At 38.7% G+C, this 25,341-nt stretch overlaps 16 non-coding genes across 16 annotated transcripts; all 16 read right to left on the bottom strand.

The window, feature by feature from the left end:
* Window positions 1–601: 601 nt before the first annotated feature.
* trnar-ccg lies at window positions 602–674 on the bottom strand. Its single transcript has one exon. It is a non-coding gene; the product is annotated as a tRNA-Arg (tRNA).
* A 1,398-nt stretch (window positions 675–2,072) lies between these two features.
* trnaq-cug lies at window positions 2,073–2,145 on the bottom strand. The gene has a single exon. It is a non-coding gene; the product is annotated as a tRNA-Gln (tRNA).
* A 1,374-nt stretch (window positions 2,146–3,519) lies between these two features.
* trnaq-cug lies at window positions 3,520–3,592 on the bottom strand. The gene has a single exon. It is a non-coding gene; the product is annotated as a tRNA-Gln (tRNA).
* A 1,374-nt stretch (window positions 3,593–4,966) lies between these two features.
* On the bottom strand, window positions 4,967–5,039 carry trnar-ccg. Its single transcript has one exon. It is a non-coding gene; the product is annotated as a tRNA-Arg (tRNA).
* Window positions 5,040–6,429: 1,390 nt separating this feature from the next.
* On the bottom strand, window positions 6,430–6,502 carry trnar-ccg. The gene has a single exon. It is a non-coding gene; the product is annotated as a tRNA-Arg (tRNA).
* A 1,394-nt stretch (window positions 6,503–7,896) lies between these two features.
* Window positions 7,897–7,969, bottom strand: trnar-ccg. The gene has a single exon. It is a non-coding gene; the product is annotated as a tRNA-Arg (tRNA).
* A 1,390-nt stretch (window positions 7,970–9,359) lies between these two features.
* On the bottom strand, window positions 9,360–9,432 carry trnaq-cug. Its single transcript has one exon. It is a non-coding gene; the product is annotated as a tRNA-Gln (tRNA).
* A 1,390-nt stretch (window positions 9,433–10,822) lies between these two features.
* On the bottom strand, window positions 10,823–10,895 carry trnaq-cug. Its single transcript has one exon. It is a non-coding gene; the product is annotated as a tRNA-Gln (tRNA).
* Window positions 10,896–13,764: 2,869 nt separating this feature from the next.
* On the bottom strand, window positions 13,765–13,837 carry trnaq-cug. The gene has a single exon. It is a non-coding gene; the product is annotated as a tRNA-Gln (tRNA).
* Window positions 13,838–15,221: 1,384 nt separating this feature from the next.
* trnaq-cug lies at window positions 15,222–15,294 on the bottom strand. Its single transcript has one exon. It is a non-coding gene; the product is annotated as a tRNA-Gln (tRNA).
* A 1,396-nt stretch (window positions 15,295–16,690) lies between these two features.
* trnaq-cug lies at window positions 16,691–16,763 on the bottom strand. Its single transcript has one exon. It is a non-coding gene; the product is annotated as a tRNA-Gln (tRNA).
* A 1,401-nt stretch (window positions 16,764–18,164) lies between these two features.
* On the bottom strand, window positions 18,165–18,237 carry trnaq-cug. Its single transcript has one exon. It is a non-coding gene; the product is annotated as a tRNA-Gln (tRNA).
* Window positions 18,238–19,629: 1,392 nt separating this feature from the next.
* trnar-ccg lies at window positions 19,630–19,702 on the bottom strand. Its single transcript has one exon. It is a non-coding gene; the product is annotated as a tRNA-Arg (tRNA).
* A 1,390-nt stretch (window positions 19,703–21,092) lies between these two features.
* On the bottom strand, window positions 21,093–21,165 carry trnar-ccg. The gene has a single exon. It is a non-coding gene; the product is annotated as a tRNA-Arg (tRNA).
* Window positions 21,166–22,559: 1,394 nt separating this feature from the next.
* Window positions 22,560–22,631, bottom strand: trnar-ccg. Its single transcript has one exon. It is a non-coding gene; the product is annotated as a tRNA-Arg (tRNA).
* Window positions 22,632–24,027: 1,396 nt separating this feature from the next.
* On the bottom strand, window positions 24,028–24,100 carry trnar-ccg. The gene has a single exon. It is a non-coding gene; the product is annotated as a tRNA-Arg (tRNA).
* Between the last annotated feature and the right edge of the window lie 1,241 nt (window positions 24,101–25,341).

The following is a 25,341-nucleotide window of genomic DNA, read 5'->3' on the forward strand; positions in this document are numbered from 1 at the left end:
TTCCAGAAAGAGTGGAACTATTTCAACGTCTTCCTTCCCAAAGAGGGCAAAGACTCCAGCCTGCCCATGTTCTTCTGTTCCAAGTGGAGTGTGGGAAAAGTAGTGGACTACGCTGCCTCACTGGCCAGCCTCAAGAACAACAACAATATACTAACAACTAATCTAAAAGAAAACAGCCACTAGCAGCAGGCTCCAAGTAGACAAACCTATTCTACCGTTATCATCATACAAATACGAATCAACATTCAAATTAACATTTATTATAACGTGTAGTTTCACAATCATGTTTGTCACAATACATTTCACAATAATACAAATCCTGACTCACTAGATCTATTGGAGTCATTTGAATACTATGAAGATGTTTTTATGATTAATAAAGCTGTTGATTGTTTGGTGCAGTCATGACCTGGAAGAGGGGTTCCAATTGTCACTTTTATAGCACTCCTACTATTGAGTAACGCTTCATGTATTTTGAATTCACTATTTGAATCAGGAATTTAGTACAGATATTGATTAAAGCTAAACTGATCATATAAGTTGATCTTAGCTAGAACCAAGTCATGTCTGGCCATTTATCTAATGCATAGCTGCTTTCAACAGACCCAGGTGGGACTTGAACCCACAATCCCCAGCTCCGGAGGCTGATGCCTTATCCATTAGGCCACTGGATCTCTTATTCCCAACAGAAAATTACATCTCGGTGGGGCAAACATACTTGAAACGTTTTGATGCATGCCAGCAAAGCCATTACACAAGACAATACAACATTAAAGAATACATTCATTGCACTATAACGGTGACAAACGGTACCCACAAACAGTTAGGCCCTATATAAAGCTTTCCCAACAGCAGAGCTTTCTTTTCAGCACCAAAACATCCTTACCACTGCTACACCTGGCTATCAGCGTAGCCTTGTCTGGCAGCGAAACAGTTCGTTCAGCCTCGTTTACTGCCTTTAAGAAAAACATACTGTAGCTGATATGGCTGACTTGCTTAAACAAATGTGGTTCCTACTGACAATAGAGATGTACAATCTATGCTGGGGACAATAAAAGGCCACTTTAAAATGTGCAGTTTTTTCACAAAACACAAAGCCATAGATGTCTCAAGTTTTGAAATGAAAAATGAGTTCAAAATACATTATATACAGTCTAAAGCAGGGGTGCAACTTTGGTTTTCAAAATGGGGGGGACATAAATATTATTATTTTTAATTTTTTCACCAGTTGGATAAACACTCCAAACAGCCTATCCGACTGCTTGGAGGTGTCCGCATGGTCCTAAAGTATACCGTAGCCTCGTTTTGTATCACATTCCAACGATAGAACTTGGGGGGACAAAAATGTAATTTCAGAATGAGGGGGATGGGGACAGGACATGTACTCCCCTGATTTAAAGAATCAGTGTCTTTTGGGGGGTTTTGCATTTTATTATGTTTTATATACAAGTCTACATCTTATTCATTTTGTTTTCCAGAAAGAGTGGAACTATTTCAACGTCTTCCTTCCCAAAGAGGGCAAAGACTCCAGCCTGCCCATGTTCTTCTGTTCCAAGTGGAGTGTGGGAAAAGTAGTGGACTACGCTGCCTCACTGGCCAGCCTCAAGAACAACAACAATATACTAACAACTAATCTAAAAGAAAACAGCCACTAGCAGCAGGCTCCAAGTAGACAAACCTATTCTACCGTTATCATCATACAAATACGAATCAACATTCAAATTAACATTTATTATAACGTGTAGTTTCACAATCATGTTTGTCACAATACATTTCACAATAATACAAATCCTGACTCACTAGATCTATTGGAGTCATTTGAATACTATGAAGATGTTTTATGATTAATAAAGCTGTTGATTGTTTGGTGCAGTCATGACCTGGAAGAGGGTTCCAATTGTCACTTTTATAGCACTCCTACTATTGAGTAACGCTTCATGTATTTTGAATTAAACTATTTGAATCAGGAATTTAGTACAGATATTGATTAAAGCTAAACTGATCATATAAGTTGATCTTAGCTAGAACCAAGTCATGTCTGGCCATTTATCTTATGCATAGCTGCTTTCAACAGACCCAGGTGGGACTTGAACCCACAATCCCCAGCTCCAGAGGCTGATGCCTTATCCATTAGGCCACTGGATCTCTTATTCCCAACAGAAAATTACATCTCGGTGGGGCAAACATACTTGAAACGTTTTGATGCATGCCAGCAAAGCCATTACACAAGACAATACAACATTAAAGAATACATTCATTGCACTATAACAGTGACAAACGGTACCCACAAACAGTTAGGCCCTATATAAAGCTTTCCCAACAGCAGAGCTTTCTTTTCAGCACCAAAACATTCTTACCACTGCTACACCTGGCTATCAGCGTAGCCTTGTCTGGCACTCAAAACAGTTCATTCAGCCTCGTTTACTGCCTTTAAGAAAAACATACTGTAGCTGATATGGCTGACTTGCTTAAACAAATGTGGTTCCTACTGACAATTGAGATGTACAATCTATGCTGGGGACAATAAAAGGCCACTTTAAAATGTGCAGTTTTTTCACAAAACACAAAGCCATAGATGTCTCAAGTTTTGAAATGAAAAATGAGTTCAAAATACATTATATACAGTCTAAAGCAGGGGTGCAAAATGGGGGGGACATAAATAAATATGATTATTTTTAATTTTTTCACCAGTTGGATAAACACTCCAAACAGCCTATCCGACTGCTTGGAGGTGACCGCATGGTCCTAAAGTATACCGTAGCCCCGTTTTGTATCACATTCCAATGATAGAACTTGGGGGACAAAAATCTAATTTCAGAATGAGGGGTTGGGGACAGGACATGTACTCCCTGATTTAAAGAATCAGTGTCTTTTGGGGGTTTTGCATTTTATTATGTTTTATATACAAGTCTACATCTTATTCATTTTGTTTTCCAGAAAGAGTGGAACTATTTCAACGTCTTCCTTCCCAAAGAGGGCAAAGACTCCAGCCTGCCCATGTTCTTCTGTTCCAAGTGGAGTGTGGGAAAAGTAGTGGACTACGCTGCCTCACTGGCCAGCCTCAAGAACAACAACAATATACTAACAACTAATCTAAAAGAAAACAGCCACTAGCAGCAGGCTCCAAGTAGACAAACCTATTCTACCGTTATCATCATACAAATACGAATCAACATTCAAATTAACATTTATTATAACGTGTAGTTTCACAATCATGTTTGTCACAATACATTTCACAATAATACAAATCCTGACTCACTAGATCTATTGGAGTCATTTGAATACTATGAAGATGTTTTATGATTAATAAAGCTGTTGATTGTTTGGTGGAAGAGGGGTTCCAATTGTCACTTTTATAGCACTCCTACTATTGAGTAACGCTTCATGTATTTTGAATTAAACTATTTGAATCAGGAATTTAGTACAGATATTGATTAAAGCTAAACTGATCATATAAGTTGATCTTAGCTAGAACCAAGTCATGTCTGGCCATTTATCTTATGCATAGCTGCTTTCAACAGACCCAGGTGGGACTTGAACCCACAATCCCCAGCTCCAGAGGCTGATGCCTTATCCATTAGGCCACTGGATCTCTTATTCCCAACAGAAAATTACATCTCGGTGGGGCAAACATACTTGAAACGTTTTGATGCATGCCAGCAAAGCCATTACACAAGACAATACAACATTAAAGAATACATTCATTGCACTATAACAGTGACAAACGGTACCCACAAACAGTTAGGCCCTATATAAAGCTTTCCCAACAGCAGAGCTTTCTTTTCAGCACCAAAACATTCTTACCACTGCTACACCTGGCTATCAGCGTAGCCTTGTCTGGCACTCAAAACAGTTCATTCAGCCTCGTTTACTGCCTTTAAGAAAAACATACTGTAGCTGATATGGCTGACTTGCTTAAACAAATGTGGTTCCTACTGACAATTGAGATGTACAATCTAATCTGGGGACAATAAAAGGCCACTTTAAAATGTGCAGTTTTTCACAAAACACAAAGCCATAGATGTCTCAAGTTTTGAAATGAAAAATGAGTTCAAAATACATTATATACAGTCTAAAGCAGGGGTGCAAAATGGGGGGGACATAAATAAATATTATTATTTTTAATTTTTTCACCAGTTGGATAAACACTCCAAACAGCCTATCCGACTGCTTGGAGGTGACCGCATGGTCGTAAAGTATACCGTAGCCTCGTTTTGTATCACATTCCAATGATAGAACTTGGGGGACAAAAATCTAATTTCAGAATGAGGGGTTGGGGACAGGACATGTACTCCCCTGATTTAAAGAATCAGTGTCTTTTGGGGGTTTTGCATTTTATTATGTTTTATATACAAGTCTACATCTTATTCATTTTGTTTTCCAGAAAGAGTGGAACTATTTCAACGTCTTCCTTCCCAAAGAGGGCAAAGACTCCAGCCTGCCCATGTTCTTCTGTTCCAAGTGGAGTGTGGGAAAAGTAGTGGACTACGCTGCCTCACTGGCCAGCCTCAAGAACAACAACAATATACTAACAACTAATCTAAAAGAAAACAGCCACTAGCAGCAGGCTCCAAGTAGACAAACCTATTCTACCGTTATCATCATACAAATACGAATCAACATTCAAATTAACATTTATTATAACGTGTAGTTTCACAATCATGTTTGTCACAATACATTTCACAATAATACAAATCCTGACTCACTAGATCTATTGGAGTCATTTGAATACTATGAAGATGTTTTTATGATTAATAAAGCTGTAGATTGTTTGGTGGAAGAGGGGTTCCAATTGTCACTTTTATAGCACTCCTACTATTGAGTAACGCTTCATGTATTTTGAATTCACTATTTGAATCAGGAATTTAGTACAGATATTGATTAAAGCAAAACTGTTCATTTAAGTTGATGTTAGCTAGAACCAAGTCATGTCTGGCCATTTATTTAATGCACAGCTGCTTTCAAGAGACCCAGGTGGGACTTGAACCCACAATCCCCAGCTCCGGAGGCTGATGCCTTATCCATTAGGCCACTGGATCTCTTATTCACAAAAGAAAATTACATCTTGGTGGGGCAAACATACTTGAAACGTTTTGATGCATGCCAGCAAAGCCATTACACAAGACAATACAACATTAAAGAATACATTCATTGCACTATAACAGTGACAAACGGTACCCACAAACAGTTAGGCCCCATATAAAGCTTTCCCAACAGCAGAGCTTTCTTTTCAGCACCAAAACATCCTTACCACTGCTACACCTGGCTATCAGCGTAGCCTTGTCTGGCACTCAAAACAGTTCATTCAGCCTCATTTACTGCCTTTAAGAAAAACATACTGTAGCTGATATGGCTGACTTGCTTAAACAAATGTGGTTCCTACTGACAATTGAGATGTACAATCTATGCTGGGGACAATAAAAGGCCACTTTAAAATGTGCAGTTTTTTCACAAAACACAAAGCCATAGATGTCTCAAGTTTTGAAATGAAAAATGAGTTCAAAATACATTATATACAGTCTAAAGCAGGGTGCAACTTTGGTTTTCGAAATGGGGGGACATAACTATTATTATTTTTAATTTTTTCACCAGTTGGATAAACACTCCAAACAGCCTATCCGACTGCTTGGAGGTGACCGCATGGTCGTAAAGTATACCGTAGCCTCGTTTTGTATCACATTCCAACGATAGAACTTGGGGGGACAAAAATGTAATTTCAGAATGAGGGGGTTGGGGACAGGACATGTACTCCCCTGATTTAAAGAATCAGTGTCTTTTGGGGGGTTTTGCATTTTATTATGTTTTATATACAAGTCTACATCTTATTCATTTTGTTTTCCAGAAAGAGTGGAACTATTTCAACGTCTTCCTTCCCAAAGAGGGCAAAGACTCCAGCCTGCCCATGTTCTTCTGTTCCAAGTGGAGTGTGGGAAAAGTAGTGGACTACGCTGCCTCACTGGCCAGCCTCAAGAACAACAACAATATACTAACAACTAATCTAAAAGAAAACAGCCACTAGCAGCAGGCTCCAAGTAGACAAACCTATTCTACCGTTATCATCATACAAATACGAATCAACATTCAAATTAACATTTATTATAACGTGTAGTTTCACAATCATGTTTGTCACAATACATTTCACAATAATACAAATCCTGACTCACTAGATCTATTGGAGTCATTTGAATACTATGAAGATGTTTTTATGATTAATAAAGCTGTAGATTGTTTGGTGGAAGACCTGGAAGTTCCAATTGTCACTTTTATAGCACTCCTACTATTGAGTAACGCTTCATGTATTTTGAATTCACTATTTGAATCAGGAATTTAGTACAGATATTGATTAAAGCTAAACTGATCATATAAGTTGATCTTAGCTAGAACCAAGTCATGTCTGGCCATTTATCTTAATGCACAGCTGCTTTCAACAGACCCAGGTGGGACTTGAACCCACAATCCCCAGCTCCGGAGGCTGATGCCTTATCCATTAGGCCACTGGATCTCTTATTCCCAACAGAAAATTACATCTCGGTGGGGCAAACATACTTGAAACGTTTTGATGCATGCCAGCAAAGCCATTACACAAGACAATACAACATTAAAGAATACATTCATTGCACTATAACAGTGACAAACGGTACCCACAAACAGTTAGGCCCTATATAAAGCTTTCCCAACAGCAGAGCTTTCTTTTCAGCACCAAAACATCTTACCACTGCTACACCTGGCTATCAGCGTAGCCTTGTCTGGCAGCGAAACAGTTCATTCAGCCTCGTTTACTGCCTTTAAGAAAAACATACTGTAGCTGATATGGCTGACTTGCTTAAACAAATGTGGTTCCTACTGACAATTGAGATGTACAATCTATGCTGGGGACAATAAAAGGCCACTTTAAAATGTGCAGTTTTTTCACAAAACACAAAGCCATAGATGTCTCAAGTTTTGAAATGAAAAATGAGTTCAAAATACATTATATACAGTCTAAAGCAGGGGTGCAACTTTGGTTTTCAAAATGGGGGGACATAAATATTATTATTTTTAATTTTTCACCAGTTGGATAAACACTCCAAACAGCCTATCCGACTGCTTGGAGGTGTCCGCATGGTCCTAAAGTATACCGTAGCCTCGTTTTGTATCACATTCCAACGATAGAACTTGGGGGACAAAAATGTAATTTCAGAATGAGGGGTTGGGGACAGGACATGTACTCCCCTGATTTAAAGAATCAGTGTCTTTTGGGGGGTTTTGCATTTTATTATGTTTTATATACAAGTCTACATCTTATTCATTTTGTTTTCCAGAAAGAGTGGAACTATTTCAACGTCTTCCTTCCCAAAGAGGGCAAAGACTCCAGCCTGCCCATGTTCTTCTGTTCCAAGTGGAGTGTGGGAAAAGTAGTGGACTACGCTGCCTCACTGGCCAGCCTCAAGAACAACAACAATATACTAACAACTAATCTAAAAGAAAACAGCCACTAGCAGCAGGCTCCAAGTAGACAAACCTATTCTACCGTTATCATCATACAAATACGAATCAACATTCAAATTAACATTTATTATAACGTGTAGTTTCACAATCATGTTTGTCACAATACATTTCACAATAATACAAATCCTGACTCACTAGATCTATTGGAGTCATTTGAATACTATGAAGATGTTTTTATGATTAATAAAGCTGTAGATTGTCTGGTGCAGTCATGACCTGGAAGAGGGGTTCCAATTGTCACTTTTATAGCACTCCTACTATTGAGTAACGCTTCATGTATTTTGAATTCACTATTTGAATCAGGAATTTAGTACAGATATTGATTAAAGCTAAACTGATCATATAAGTTGATCTTAGCTAGAACCAAGTCATGTCTGGCCATTTATCTAATGCATAGCTGCTTTCAACAGACCCAGGTGGGACTTGAACCCACAATCCCCAGCTCCGGAGGCTGATGCCTTATCCATTAGGCCACTGGATCTCTTATTCCCAACAGAAAATTACATCTCGGTGGGGCAAACATACTTGAAACGTTTTGATGCATGCCAGCAAAGCCATTACACAAGACAATACAACATTAAAGAATACATTCATTGCACTATAACGGTGACAAACGGTACCCACAAACAGTTAGGCCCTATATAAAGCTTTCCCAACAGCAGAGCTTTCTTTTCAGCACCAAAACATTCTTACCACTGCTACACCTGGCTATCAGCGTAGCCTTGTCTGGCACTCGAAACAGTTCATTCAGCCTCGTTTACTGCCTTTAAGAAAAACATACTGTAGCTGATATGGCTGACTTGCTTAAACAAATGTGGTTCCTACTGACAATTGAGATGTACAATCTATGCTGGGGACAATAAAAGGCCACTTTAAAATGTGCAGTTTTTTCACAAAACACAAAGCCATAGATGTCTCAAGTTTTGAAATGAAAAATGAGTTCAAAATACATTATATACAGTCTAAAGCAGGGGTGCAACTTTGGTTTTCAAAATGGGGGGACATAAATATTATTATTTTTAATTTTTTCACCAGTTGGATAAACACTCCAAACAGCCTATCCGACTGCTTGGAGGTGTCCGCATGGTCGTAAAGTATACCGTAGCCTCGTTTTGTATCACATTCCAACGATAGAACTTGGGGGGACAAAAATGTAATTTCAGAATGAGGGGGTTGGGGACAGGACATGTACTCCCCTGATTTAAAGAATCAGTGTCTTTTGGGGGGTTTTGCATTTTATTATGTTTTATATACAAGTCTACATCTTATTCATTTTGTTTTCCAGAAAGAGTGGAACTATTTCAACGTCTTCCTTCCCAAAGAGGGCAAAGACTCCAGCCTGCCCATGTTCTTCTGTTCCAAGTGGAGTGTGGGAAAAGTAGTGGACTACGCTGCCTCACTGGCCAGCCTCAAGAACAACAACAATATACTAACAACTAATCTAAAAGAAAACAGCCACTAGCAGCAGGCTCCAAGTAGACAAACCTATTCTACCGTTATCATCATACAAATACGAATCAACATTCAAATTAACATTTATTATAACGTGTAGTTTCACAATCATGTTTGTCACAATACATTTCACAATAATACAAATCCTGACTCACTAGATCTATTGGAGTCATTTGAATACTATGAAGATGTTTTATGATTAATAAAGCTGTTGATTGTTTGGTGGAAGACCTGGAAGTTCCAATTGTCACTTTTATAGCACTCCTACTATTGAGTAACGCTTCATGTATTTTGAATTAAACTATTTGAATCAGGAATTTAGTACAGATATTGATTAAAGCTAAACTGATCATATAAGTTGATCTTAGCTAGAACCAAGTCATGTCTGGCCATTTATCTTATGCATAGCTGCTTTCAACAGACCCAGGTGGGACTTGAACCCACAATCCCCAGCTCCAGAGGCTGATGCCTTATCCATTAGGCCACTGGATCTCTTATTCCCAACAGAAAATTACATCTCGGTGGGGCAAACATACTTGAAACGTTTTGATGCATGCCAGCAAAGCCATTACACAAGACAATACAACATTAAAGAATACATTCATTGCACTATAACAGTGACAAACGGTACCCACAAACAGTTAGGCCCTATATAAAGCTTTCCCAACAGCAGAGCTTTCTTTTCAGCACCAAAACATTCTTACCACTGCTACACCTGGCTATCAGCGTAGCCTTGTCTGGCACTCAAAACAGTTCATTCAGCCTCGTTTACTGCCTTTAAGAAAAACATACTGTAGCTGATATGGCTGACTTGCTTAAACAAATGTGGTTCCTACTGACAATTGAGATGTACAATCTATGCTGGGGACAATAAAAGGCCACTTTAAAATGTGCAGTTTTTTCACAAAACACAAAGCCATAGATGTCTCAAGTTTTGAAATGAAAAATGAGTTCAAAATACATTATATACAGTCTAAAGCAGGGGTGCAACTTTGGTTTTCAAAATGGGGGACATAAATATTATTATTTTTAATTTTTTCACCAGTTGGATAAACACTCCAAACAGCCTATCCGACTGCATGGAGGTGACCGCATGGTCCTAAAGTATACCGTAGCCTCGTTTTGTATCACATTCCAACGATAGAACTTGGGGGACAAAAATGTAATTTCAGAATGAGGGGGTTGGGGACAGGACATGTACTCCCTGATTTAAAGAATCAGTGTCTTTTGGGGGTTTTGCATTTTATTATGTTTTATATACAAGTCTACATCTTATTCATTTTGTTTTCCAGAAAGAGTGGAACTATTTCAACGTCTTCCTTCCCAAAGAGGGCAAAGACTCCAGCCTGCCCATGTTCTTCTGTTCCAAGTGGAGTGTGGGAAAAGTAGTGGACTACGCTGCCTCACTGGCCAGCCTCAAGAACAACAACAATATACTAACAACTAATCTAAAAGAAAACAGCCACTAGCAGCAGGCTCCAAGTAGACAAACCTATTCTACCGTTATCATCATACAAATACGAATCAACATTCAAATTAACATTTATTATAACGTGTAGTTTCACAATCATGTTTGTCACAATACATTTCACAATAATACAAATCCTGACTCACTAGATCTATTGGAGTCATTTGAATACTATGAAGATGTTTTTATGATTAATAAAGCTGTTGATTGTTTGGTGGAGTCATGACCTGGAAGTTCCAATTGTCACTTTTATAGCACTCCTACTATTGAGTAACGCTTCATGTATTTTGAATTCACTATTTGAATCAGGAATTTAGTACAGATATTGATTAAAGCTAAACTGATCATATAAGTTGATCTTAGCTAGAACCAAGTCATGTCTGGCCATTTATCTTATGCATAGCTGCTTTCAACAGACCCAGGTGGGACTTGAACCCACAATCCCCAGCTCCAGAGGCTGATGCCTTATCCATTAGGCCACTGGATCTCTTATTCCCAACAGAAAATTACATCTCGGTGGGGCAAACATACTTGAAACGTTTTGATGCATGCCAGCAAAGCCATTACACAAGACAATACAACATTAAAGAATACATTCATTGCACTATAACGGTGACAAACGGTACCCACAAACAGTTAGGCCCTATATAAAGCTTTCCCAACAGCAGAGCTTTCTTTTCAGCACCAAAACATTCTTACCACTGCTACACCTGGCTATCAGCGTAGCCTTGTCTGGCACTCAAACAGTTCATTCAGCCTCGTTTACTGCCTTTAAGAAAAACATACTGTAGCTGATATGGCTGACTTGCTTAAACAAATGTGGTTCCTACTGACAATTGAGATGTACAATCTATGCTGGGGACAATAAAAGGCCACTTTAAAATGTGCAGTTTTTTCACAAAACACAAAGCCATAGATGTCTCAAGTTTTGAAATGAAAAATGAGTTGAAAATACATTATATACAGTCTAAAGCAGGGGTGCAACTTTGGTTTTCGAAATGGGGGGACATAAATATTTATTATTTTTAATTTTTTCACCAGTTGGATAAACACTCCAAACAGCCTATCCGACTGCATGGAGGTGTCCGCATGGTCCTAAAGTATACCGTAGCCTCGTTTTGTATCACATTCCAACGATAGAACTTGGGGGACAAAAATTTAATTTCAGAATGAGGGGGGTTGGGGACAGGACATGTACTCCCCTGATTTAAAGAATCAGTGTCTTTTGGGGGTTTTGCATTTTATTATGTTTTATATACAAGTCTACATCTTATTCATTTTGTTTTCCAGAAAGAGTGGAACTATTTCAACGTCTTCCTTCCCAAAGAGGGCAAAGACTCCAGCCTGCCCATGTTCTTCTGTTCCAAGTGGAGTGTGGGAAAAGTAGTGGACTACGCTGCCTCACTGGCCAGCCTCAAGAACAACAACAATATACTAACAACTAATCTAAAAGAAAACAGCCACTAGCAGCAGGCTCCAAGTAGACAAACCTATTCTACCGTTATCATCATACAAATACGAATCAACATTCAAATTAACATTTATTATAACGTGTAGTTTCACAATCATGTTTGTCACAATACATTTCACAATAATACAAATCCTGACTCACTAGATCTATTGGAGTCATTTGAATACTATGAAGATGTTTTTATGATTAATAAAGCTGTTGATTGTTTGGTGGTCATGACCTGGAAGAGGGGTTCCAATTGTCACTTTTATAGCACTCCTACTATTGAGTAACGCTTCATGTATTTTGAATTCACTATTTGAATCAGGAATTTAGTACAGATATTGATTAAAGCTAAACTGATCATATAAGTTGATCTTAGCTAGAACCAAGTCATGTCTGGCCATTTATCTTAATGCATAGCTGCTTTCAACAGACCCAGGTGGGACTTGAACCCACAATCCCCAGCTCCGAGGCTGATGCCTTATCCATTAGGCCACTGGATCTCTTATTCCCAACAGAAAATTACATCTCGGTGGGGCAAACATACTTGAAACGTTTTGATGCATGCCAGCAAAGCCATTACACAAGACAATACAACATTAAAGAATACATTCATTGCACTATAACAGTGACAAACGGTACCCACAAACAGTTAGGCCCTATATAAAGCTTTCCCAACAGCAGAGCTTTCTTTTCAGCACCAAAACATTCTTACCACTGCTACACCTGGCTATCAGCGTAGCCTTGTCTGGCACTCAAACAGTTCATTCAGCCTCGTTTACTGCCTTTAAGAAAAACATACTGTAGCTGATATGGCTGACTTGCTTAAACAAATGTGGTTCCTACTGACAATTGAGATGTACAATCTATGCTGGGGACAATAAAAGGCCACTTTAAAATGTGCAGTTTTTTCACAAAACACAAAGCCATAGATGTCTCAAGTTTTGAAATGAAAAATGAGTTCAAAATACATTATATACAGTCTAAAGCAGGGGTGCAACTTTGGTTTTCGAAATGGGGGGGACATAACTATTATTATTTTTAATTTTTTCACCAGTTGGATAAACACTCCAAACAGCCTATCCGACTGCATGGAGGTGTCCGCATGGTCCTAAAGTATACCGTAGCCTCGTTTTGTATCACATTCCAACGATAGAACTTGGGGGGACAAAAATTTAATTTCAGAATGAGGGGGTTGGGGACAGGACATGTACTCCCCTGATTTAAAGAATCAGTGTCTTTTGGGGGGTTTTGCATTTTATTATGTGTTATATACAAGTCTACATCTTATTCATTTTGTTTTCCAGAAAGAGTGGAACTATTTCAACGTCTTCCTTCCCAAAGAGGGCAAAGACTCCAGCCTGCCCATGTTCTTCTGTTCCAAGTGGAGTGTGGGAAAAGTAGTGGACTACGCTGCCTCACTGGCCAGCCTCAAGAACAACAACAATATACTAACAACTAATCTAAAAGAAAACAGCCACTAGCAGCAGGCTCCAAGTAGACAAACCTATTCTACCGTTATCATCATACAAATACGAATCAACATTCAAATTAACATTTATTATAACGTGTAGTTTCACAATCATGTTTGTCACAATACATTTCACAATAATACAAATCCTGACTCACTAGATCTATTGGAGTCATTTGAATACTATGAAGATGTTTTTATGATTAATAAAGCTGTAGATTGTTTGGTGGAGTCATGACCTGGAAGAGGGGTTCCAATTGTCACTTTTATAGCACTCCTACTATTGAGTAACGCTTCATGTATTTTGAATTAAACTATTTGAATCAGGAATTTAGTACAGATATTGATTAAAGCTAAACTGATCATATAAGTTGATCTTAGCTAGAACCAAGTCATGTCTGGCCATTTATCTAATGCATAGCTGCTTTCAACAGACCCAGGTGGGACTTGAACCCACAATCCCCAGCTCCAGAGGCTGATGCCTTATCCATTAGGCCACTGGATCTCTTATTCCCAACAGAAAATTACATCTCGGTGGGGCAAACATACTTGAAACGTTTTGATGCATGCCAGCAAAGCCATTACACAAGACAATACAACATTAAAGAATACATTCATTGCACTATAACGGTGACAAACGGTACCCACAAACAGTTAGGCCCTATATAAAGCTTTCCCAACAGCAGAGCTTTCTTTTCAGCACCAAAACATCCTTACCACTGCTACACCTGGCTATCAGCGTAGCCTTGTCTGGCACTCAAAACAGTTCATTCAGCATCGTTTACTGCCTTTAAGAAAAACATACTGTAGCTGATATGGCTGACTTGCTTAAACAAATGTGGTTCCTACTGACAATTGAGATGTACAATCTATGCTGGGGACAATAAAAGGCCACTTTAAAATGTGCAGTTTTTTCACAAAACACAAAGCCATAGATGTCTCAAGTTTTGAAATGAAAAATGAGTTCAAAATACATTATATACAGTCTAAAGCAGGGGTGCAACTTTGGTTTTCAAAATGGGGGGACATAACTATTATTATTTTTAATTTTTTCACCAGTTGGATAAACACTCCAAACAGCCTATCCGACTGCTTGGAGGTGTCCGCATGGTCCTAAAGTATACCGTAGCCTCGTTTTGTATCACATTCCAACGATAGAACTTGGGGGACAAAATGTAATTTCAGAATGAGGGGGTTGGGGACAGGACATGTACTCCCCTGATTTAAAGAATCAGTGTCTTTTGGGGGGTTTTGCATTTTATTATGTTTTATATACAAGTCTACATCTTATTCATTTTGTTTTCCAGAAAGAGTGGAACTATTTCAACGTCTTCCTTCCCAAAGAGGGCAAAGACTCCAGCCTGCCCATGTTCTTCTGTTCCAAGTGGAGTGTGGGAAAAGTAGTGGACTACGCTGCCTCACTGGCCAGCCTCAAGAACAACAACAATATACTAACAACTAATCTAAAAGAAAACAGCCACTAGCAGCAGGCTCCAAGTAGACAAACCTATTCTACCGTTATCATCATACAAATACGAATCAACATTCAAATTAACATTTATTATAACGTGTAGTTTCACAATCATGTTTGTCACAATACATTTCACAATAATACAAATCCTGACTCACTAGATCTATTGGAGTCATTTGAATACTATGAAGATGTTTTTATGATTAATAAAGCTGTAGATTGTTTGGTGGAAGAGGGGTTCCAATTGTCACTTTTATAGCACTCCTACTATTGAGTAACGCTTCATGTATTTTGAATTCACTATTTGAATCAGGAATTTAGTACAGATATTGATTAAAGCTAAACTGATCATATAAGTTGATCTTAGCTAGAACCAAGTCATGTCTGGCCATTTATCTAATGCATAGCTGCTTTCAACAGACCCAGGTGGGACTTGAACCCACAATCCCCAGCTCCAGAGGCTGATGCCTTATCCATTAGGCCACTGGATCTCTTATTCCCAACAGAAAATTACATCTCGGTGGGGCAAACATACTTGAAACGTTTTGATGCATGCCAGCAAAGCCATTACACAAGACAATACAACATTAAAGAATACATTCATTGCACTATAACGGTGACAAACGGTACCCACAAACAGTTAGGCCCTATATAAAGCTTTCCCAACAGCAGAGCTTTCTTTTCAGCACCAAAACATTCTTACCACTGCTACACCTGGCTATCAGCGTAGCCTTGTCTGGCACTCGAAACAGTTCATTCAGCCTCGTTTACTGCCTTTAAGAAAAACATACTGTAGCTGATATGGCTGACTTGCTTAAACAAATGTGGTTCCTACTGACAATTGAGATGTACAATCTATGCTGGGGACAATAAAAGGCCACTTTAAAATGTGCAGTTTTTCACAAAACACAAAGCCATAGATGTCTCAAGTTTTGAAATGAAAAATGAGTTCAAAATACATTATATACAGTCTAAAGCAGGGGTGCAACTTTGGTTTTCGAAATGGGGGGACATAACTATTATTATTTTTAATTTTTTCACCAGTTGGATAAACACTCCAAACAGCCTATCCGACTGCATGGAGGTGTCCGCATGGTCCTAAAGTATACCGTAGCCTCGTTTTGTATCACATTCCAACGATAGAACTTGGGGGGACAAAAATTTAATTTCAGAATGAGGGGGTTGGGGACAGGACATGTACTCCCCTGATTTAAAGAATCAGTGTCTTTTGGGGGTTTTGCATTTTATTATGTTTTATATACAAGTCTACATCTTATTCATTTTGTTTTCCAGAAAGAGTGGAACTATTTCAACGTCTTCCTTCCCAAAGAGGGCAAAGACTCCAGCCTGCCCATGTTCTTCTGTTCCAAGTGGAGTGTGGGAAAAGTAGTGGACTACGCTGCCTCACTGGCCAGCCTCAAGAACAACAACAATATACTAACAACTAATCTAAAAGAAAACAGCCACTAGCAGCAGGCTCCAAGTAGACAAACCTATTCTACCGTTATCATCATACAAATACGAATCAACATTCAAATTAACATTTATTATAACGTGTAGTTTCACAATCATGTTTGTCACAATACATTTCACAATAATACAAATCCTGACTCACTAGATCTATTGGAGTCATTTGAATACTATGAAGATGTTTTTATGATTAATAAAGCTGTTGATTGTTTGGTGGTCATGACCTGGAAGAGGGGTTCCAATTGTCACTTTTATAGCACTCCTACTATTGAGTAACGCTTCATGTATTTTGAATTAAACTATTTGAATCAGGAATTTAGTACAGATATTGATTAAAGCTAAACTGATCATATAAGTTGATCTTAGCTAGAACCAAGTCATGTCTGGCCATTTATCTTATGCATAGCTGCTTTCAACAGACCCAGGTGGGACTTGAACCCACAATCCCCAGCTCCAGAGGCTGATGCCTTATCCATTAGGCCACTGGATCTCTTATTCCCAACAGAAAATTACATCTCGGTGGGGCAAACATACTTGAAACGTTTTGATGCATGCCAGCAAAGCCATTACACAAGACAATACAACATTAAAGAATACATTCATTGCACTATAACGGTGACAAACGGTACCCACAAACAGTTAGGCCCTATATAAAGCTTTCCCAACAGCAGAGCTTTCTTTTCAGCACCAAAACATCCTTACCACTGCTACACCTGGCTATCAGCGTAGCCTTGTCTGGCACTCGAAACAGTTCATTCAGCCTCGTTTACTGCCTTTAAGAAAAACATACTGTAGCTGATATGGCTGACTTGCTTAAACAAATGTGGTTCCTACTGACAATTGAGATGTACAATCTATGCTGGGGACAATAAAAGGCCACTTTAAAATGTGCAGTTTTTTCACAAAACACAAAGCCATAGATGTCTCAAGTTTTGAAATGAAAAATGAGTTGAAAATACATTATATACAGTCTAAAGCAGGGGTGCAACTTTGGTTTTCGAAATGGGGGGGACATAACTATTATTATTTTTAATTTTTTCACCAGTTGGATAAACACTCCAAACAGCCTATCCGACTGCATGGAGGTGTCCGCATGGTCCTAAAGTATACCGTAGCCTCGTTTTGTATCACATTCCAACGATAGAACTTGGGGGGACAAAAATTTAATTTCAGAATGAGGGGGTTGGGGACAGGACATGTACTCCCCTGATTTAAAGAATCAGTGTCTTTTGGGGGTTTTTGCATTTTATTATGTGTTATATACAAGTCTACATCTTATTCATTTTGTTTTCCAGAAAGAGTGGAACTATTTCAACGTCTTCCTTCCCAAAGAGGGCAAAGACTCCAGCCTGCCCATGTTCTTCTGTTCCAAGTGGAGTGTGGGAAAAGTAGTGGACTACGCTGCCTCACTGGCCAGCCTCAAGAACAACAACAATATACTAACAACTAATCTAAAAGAAAACAGCCACTAGCAGCAGGCTCCAAGTAGACAAACCTATTCTACCGTTATCATCATACAAATACGAATCAACATTCAAATTAACATTTATTATAACGTGTAGTTTCACAATCATGTTTGTCACAATACATTTCACAATAATACAAATCCTGACTCACTAGATCTATTGGAGTCATTTGAATACTATGAAGATGTTTTTATGATTAATAAAGCTGTTGATTGTTTGGTGCAGTCATGACCTGGAAGAGGGGTTCCAATTGTCACTTTTATAGCACTCCTACTATTGAGTAACGCTTCATGTATTTTGAATTAAACTATTTGAATCAGGAATTTAGTACAGATATTGATTAAAGCTAAACTGATCATATAAGTTGATCTTAGCTAGAACCAAGTCATGTCTGGCCATTTATCTTATGCATAGCTGCTTTCAACAGACCCAGGTGGGACTTGAACCCACAATCCCCAGCTCCAGAGGCTGATGCCTTATCCATTAGGCCACTGGATCTCTTATTCCCAACAGAAAATTACATCTCGGTGGGGCAAACATACTTGAAACGTTTTGATGCATGCCAGCAAAGCCATTACACAAGACAATACAACATTAAAGAATACATTCATTGCACTATAACGGTGACAAACGGTACCCACAAACAGTTAGGCCCTATATAAAGCTTTCCCAACAGCAGAGCTTTCTTTTCAGCACCAAAACATCCTTACCACTGCTACACCTGGCTATCAGCGTAGCCTTGTCTGGCACTCAAAACAGTTCATTCAGCATCGTTTACTGCCTTTAAGAAAAACATACTGTAGCTGATATGGCTGACTTGCTTAAACAAATGTGGTTCCTACTGACAATTGAGATGTACAATCTATGCTGGGGACAATAAAAGGCCACTTTAAAATGTGCAGTTTTTTCACAAAACACAAAGCCATAGATGTCTCAAGTTTTGAAATGAAAAATGAGTTCAAAATACATTATATACAGTCTAAAGCAGGGGTGCAACTTTGGTTTTCAAATGGGGGGACATAACTATTATTATTTTTAATTTTTTCACCAGTTGGATAAACACTCCAAACAGCCTATCCGACTGCTTGGAGGTGTCCGCATGGTCCTAAAGTATACCGTAGCCTCGTTTTGTATCACATTCCAACGATAGAACTTGGGGGACAAAAATGTAATTTCAGAATGAGGGGGATGGGGACAGGACATGTACTCCCCTGATTTAAAGAATCAGTGTCTTTTGGGGGTTTTGCATTTTATTATGTTTTATATACAAGTCTACATCTTATTCATTTTGTTTTCCAGAAAGAGTGGAACTATTTCAACGTCTTCCTTCCCAAAGAGGGCAAAGACTCCAGCCTGCCCATGTTCTTCTGTTCCAAGTGGAGTGTGGGAAAAGTAGTGGACTACGCTGCCTCACTGGCCAGCCTCAAGAACAACAACAATATACTAACAACTAATCTAAAAGAAAACAGCCACTAGCAGCAGGCTCCAAGTAGACAAACCTATTCTACCGTTATCATCATACAAATACGAATCAACATTCAAATTAACATTTATTATAACGTGTAGTTTCACAATCATGTTTGTCACAATACATTTCACAATAATACAAATCCTGACTCACTAGATCTATTGGAGTCATTTGAATACTATGAAGATGTTTTTATGATTAATAAAGCTGTTGATTGTTTGGTGCAGTCAACCTGGAAGGGGTTCCAATTGTCACTTTTATAGCACTCCTACTATTGAGTAACGCTTCATGTATTTTGAATTCACTATTTGAATCAGGAATTTAGTACAGATATTGATTAAAGCTAAACTGATCATATAAGTTGATCTTAGCTAGAACCAAGTCATGTCTGGCCATTTATCTAATGCATAGCTGCTTTCAACAGACCCAGGTGGGAATTGAACCCACAATCCCCAGCTCCGGAGGCTGATGCCTTATCCATTAGGCCACTGGATCTCTTATTCCCAACAGAAAATTACATCTCGGTGGGGCAAACATACTTGAAACGTTTTGATGCATGCCAGCAAAGCCATTACACAAGACAATACAACATTAAAGAATACATTCATTGCACTATAACGGTGACAAACGGTACCCACAAACAGTTAGGCCCTATATAAAGCTTTCCCAACAGCAGAGCTTTCTTTTCAGCACCAAAACATCCTTACCACTGCTACACCTGGCTATCAGCGTAGCCTTGTCTGGCAGCACTCAAACAGTTCATTCAGCCTCGTTTACTGCCTTTAAGAAAAACATACTGTAGCTGATATGGCTGACTTGCTTAAACAAATGTGGTTCCTACTGACAATTGAGATGTACAATCTATGCTGGGGACAATAAAAGGCCACTTTAAAATGTGCAGTTTTTTCACAAAACACAAAGCCATAGATGTCTCAAGTTTTGAAATGAAAAATGAGTTCAAAATACATTATATACAGTCTAAAGCAGGGGTGCAACTTTGGTTTTCAAAATGGGGGGACATAACTATTATTATTTTTAATTTTTTCACCAGTTGGATAAACACTCCAAACAGCCTATCCGACTGCTTGGAGGTGTCCGCATGGTCCTAAAGTATACCGTAGCCTCGTTTTGTATCACATTCCAACGATAGAACTTGGGGGACAAAAATGTAATTTCAGAATGAGGGGATGGGGACAGGACATGTACTCCCTGATTTAAAGAATCAGTGTCTTTTGGGGGTTTTGCATTTTATTATGTTTTATATACAAGTCTACATCTTATTCATTTTGTTTTCCAGAAAGAGTGGAACTATTTCAACGTCTTCCTTCCCAAAGAGGGCAAAGACTCCAGCCTGCCCATGTTCTTCTGTTCCAAGTGGAGTGTGGGAAAAGTAGTGGACTACGCTGCCTCACTGGCCAGCCTCAAGAACAACAACAATATACTAACAACTAATCTAAAAGAAAACAGCCACTAGCAGCAGGCTCCAAGTAGACAAACCTATTCTACCGTTATCATCATACAAATACGAATCAACATTCAAATTAACATTTATTATAACGTGTAGTTTCACAATCATGTTTGTCACAATACATTTCACAATAATACAAATCCTGACTCACTAGATCTATTGGAGTCATTTGAATACTATGAAGATGTTTTTATGATTAATAAAGCTGTTGATTGTTTGGTGGACCTGGAAGAGGGGTTCCAATTGTCACTTTTATAGCACTCCTACTATTGAGTAACGCTTCATGTATTTTGAATTCACTATTTGAATCAGGAATTTAGTACAGATATTGATTAAAGCTAAACTGATCATATAAGTTGATCTTAGCTAGAACCAAGTCATGTCTGGCCATTTATCTAATGCATAGCTGCTTTCAACAGACCCAGGTGGGACTTGAACCCACAATCCCCAGCTCCGGAGGCTGATGCCTTATCCATTAGGCCACTGGATCTCTTATTCCCAACAGAAAATTACATCTCGGTGGGGCAAACATACTTGAAACGTTTTGATGCATGCCAGCAAAGCCATTACACAAGACAATACAACATTAAAGAATACATTCATTGCACTATAACGGTGACAAACGGTACCCACAAACAGTTAGGCCCTATATAAAGCTTTCCCAACAGCAGAGCTTTCTTTTCAGCACCAAAACATCCTTACCACTGCTACACCTGGCTATCAGCGTAGCCTTGTCTGGCAGCAAAACAGTTCATTCAGCCTCGTTTACTGCCTTTAAGAAAAACATACTGTAGCTGATATGGCTGACTTGCTTAAACAAATGTGGTTCCTACTGACAATTGAGATGTACAATCTATGCTGGGGACAATAAAAGGCCACTTTAAAATGTGCAGTTTTTTCACAAAACACAAAGCCATAGATGTCTCAAGTTTTGAAATGAAAAATGAGTTCAAAATACATTATATACAGTCTAAAGCAGGGGTGCAACTTTGGTTTTCGAAATGGGGGGGACATAACTATTATTATTTTTAATTTTTTCACCAGTTGGATAAACACTCCAAACAGCCTATCCGACTGCTTGGAGGTGTCCGCATGGTCGTAAAGTATACCGTAGCCTCGTTTTGTATCACATTCCAACGATAGAACTTGGGGGGACAAAAATGTAATTTCAGAATGAGGGGATTGGGGACAGGACATGTACTCCCCTGATTTAAAGAATCAGTGTCTTTTGGGGGGTTTTGCATTTTATTATGTTTTATATACAAGTCTACATCTTATTCATTTTGTTTTCCAGAAAGAGTGGAACTATTTCAACGTCTTCCTTCCCAAAGAGGGCAAAGACTCCAGCCTGCCCATGTTCTTCTGTTCCAAGTGGAGTGTGGGAAAAGTAGTGGACTACGCTGCCTCACTGGCCAGCCTCAAGAACAACAACAATATACTAACAACTAATCTAAAAGAAAACAGCCACTAGCAGCAGGCTCCAAGTAGACAAACCTATTCTACCGTTATCATCATACAAATACGAATCAACATTCAAATTAACATTTATTATAACGTGTAGTTTCACAATCATGTTTGTCACAATACATTTCACAATAATACAAATCCTGACTCACTAGATCTATTGGAGTCATTTGAATACTATGAAGATGTTTTTATGATTAATAAAGCTGTTGATTGTTTGGTGGTCAACCTGGAAGGGGGTTCCAATTGTCACTTTTATAGCACTCCTACTATTGAGTAACGCTTCATGTATTTTGAATTCACTATTTGAATCAGGAATTTAGTACAGATATTGATTAAAGCTAAACTGATCATATAAGTTGATCTTAGCTAGAACCAAGTCATGTCTGGCCATTTATCTAATGCATAGCTGCTTTCAACAGACCCAGGTGGGACTTGAACCCACAATCCCAGCTCCGGAGGCTGATGCCTTATCCATTAGGCCACTGGATCTCTTATTCCCAACAGAAAATTACATCTCGGTGGGGCAAACATACTTGAAACGTTTTGATGCATGCCAGCAAAGCCATTACACAAGACAATACAACATTAAAGAATACATTCATTGCACTATAACGGTGACAAACGGTACCCACAAACAGTTAGGCCCTATATAAAGCTTTCCCAACAGCAGAGCTTTCTTTTCAGCACCAAAACATCCTTACCACTGCTACACCTGGCTATCAGCGTAGCCTTGTCTGGCACTCAAAACAGTTCATTCAGCATCGTTTACTGCCTTTAAGAAAAACATACTGTAGCTGATATGGCTGACTTGCTTAAACAAATGTGGTTCCTACTGACAATTGAGATGTACAATCTATGCTGGGGACAATAAAAGGCCACTTTAAAATGTGCAGTTTTTTCACAAAACACAAAGCCATAGATGTCTCAAGTTTTGAAATGAAAAATGAGTTCAAAATACATTATATACAGTCTAAAGCAGGGGTGCAACTTTGGTTTTCGAAATGGGGGACATAACTATTATTATTTTTAATTTTTTCACCAGTTGGATAAACACTCCAAACAGCCTATCCGACTGCTTGGAGGTGTCCGCATGGTCCTAAAGTATACCGTAGCCTCGTTTTGTATCACATTCCAACGATAGAACTTGGGGGACAAAAATGTAATTTCAGAATGAGGGGGATTGGGGACAGGACATGTACTCCCCTGATTTAAAGAATCAGTGTCTTTTGGGGGTTTTGCATTTTATTATGTTTTATATACAAGTCTACATCTTATTCATTTTGTTTTCCAGAAAGAGTGGAACTATTTCAACGTCTTCCTTCCCAAAGAGGGCAAAGACTCCAGCCTGCCCATGTTCTTCTGTTCCAAGTGGAGTGTGGGAAAAGTAGTGGACTACGCTGCCTCACTGGCCAGCCTCAAGAACAACAACAATATACTAACAACTAATCTAAAAGAAAACAGCCACTAGCAGCAGGCTCCAAGTAGACAAACCTATTCTACCGTTATCATCATACAAATACGAATCAACATTCAAATTAACATTTATTATAACGTGTAGTTTCACAATCATGTTTGTCACAATACATTTCACAATAATACAAATCCTGACTCACTAGATCTATTGGAGTCATTTGAATACTATGAAGATGTTTTTATGATTAATAAAGCTGTTGATTGTTTGGTGCAGTCATGACCTGGAAGAGGGTTCCAATTGTCACTTTTATAGCACTCCTACTATTGAGTAACGCTTCATGTATTTTGAATTCACTATTTGAATCAGGAATTTAGTACAGATATTGATTAAAGCTAAACTGATCATATAAGTTGATCTTAGCTAGAACCAAGTCATGTCTGGCCATTTATCTAATGCATAGCTGCTTTCAACAGACCCAGGTGGGACTTGAACCCACAATCCCCAGCTCCGGAGGCTGATGCCTTATCCATTAGGCCACTGGATCTCTTATTCCCAACAGAAAATTACATCTCGGTGGGGCAAACATACTTGAAACGTTTTGATGCATGCCAGCAAAGCCATTACACAAGACAATACAACATTAAAGAATACATTCATTGCACTATAACGGTGACAAACGGTACCCACAAACAGTTAGGCCCTATATAAAGCTTTCCCAACAGCAGAGCTTTCTTTTCAGCACCAAAACATCCTTACCACTGCTACACCTGGCTATCAGCGTAGCCTTGTCTGGCAGCGAAACAGTTCGTTCAGCCTCGTTTACTGCCTTTAAGAAAAACATACTGTAGCTGATATGGCTGACTTGCTTAAACAAATGTGGTTCCTACTGACAATTGAGATGTACAATCTATGCTGGGGACAATAAAAGGCCACTTTAAAATGTGCAGTTTTTTCACAAAACACAAAGCCATAGATGTCTCAAGTTTTGAAATGAAAAATGAGTTCAAAATACATTATATACAGTCTAAAGCAGGGGTGCAACTTTGGTTTTCGAAATGGGGGGGACATAACTATTATTATTTTTAATTTTTTCACCAGTTGGATAAACACTCCAAACAGCCTATCCGACTGCTTGGAGGTGTCCGCATGGTCCTAAAGTATACCGTAGCCTCGTTTTGTATCACATTCCAACGATAGAACTTGGGGGGACAAAAATGTAATTTCAGAATGAGGGGGATGGGGACAGGACATGTACTCCCCTGATTTAAAGAATCAGTGTCTTTTGGGGGGTTTTGCATTTTATTATGTTTTATATACAAGTCTACATCTTATTCATTTTGTTTTCCAGAAAGAGTGGAACTATTTCAACGTCTTCCTTCCCAAAGAGGGCAAAGACTCCAGCCTGCCCATGTTCTTCTGTTCCAAGTGGAGTGTGGGAAAAGTAGTGGACTACGCTGCCTCACTGGCCAGCCTCAAGAACAACAACAATATACTAACAACTAATCTAAAAGAAAACAGCCACTAGCAGCAGGCTCCAAGTAGACAAACCTATTCTACCGTTATCATCATACAAATACGAATCAACATTCAAATTAACATTTATTATAACGTGTAGTTTCACAATCATGTTTGTCACAATACATTTCACAATAATACAAATCCTGACTCACTAGATCTATTGGAGTCATTTGAATACTATGAAGATGTTTTTATGATTAATAAAGCTGTTGATTGTTTGGTGCAGTCATGACCTGGAAGAGGGGTTCCAATTGTCACTTTTATAGC

The sequence above is a fragment of the Oncorhynchus gorbuscha genome, linkage group LG12 (genome assembly GCF_021184085.1).
Source record: "Oncorhynchus gorbuscha isolate QuinsamMale2020 ecotype Even-year linkage group LG12, OgorEven_v1.0, whole genome shotgun sequence".
Classification (NCBI taxonomy): Eukaryota; Metazoa; Chordata; class Actinopteri; order Salmoniformes; family Salmonidae; genus Oncorhynchus; species Oncorhynchus gorbuscha.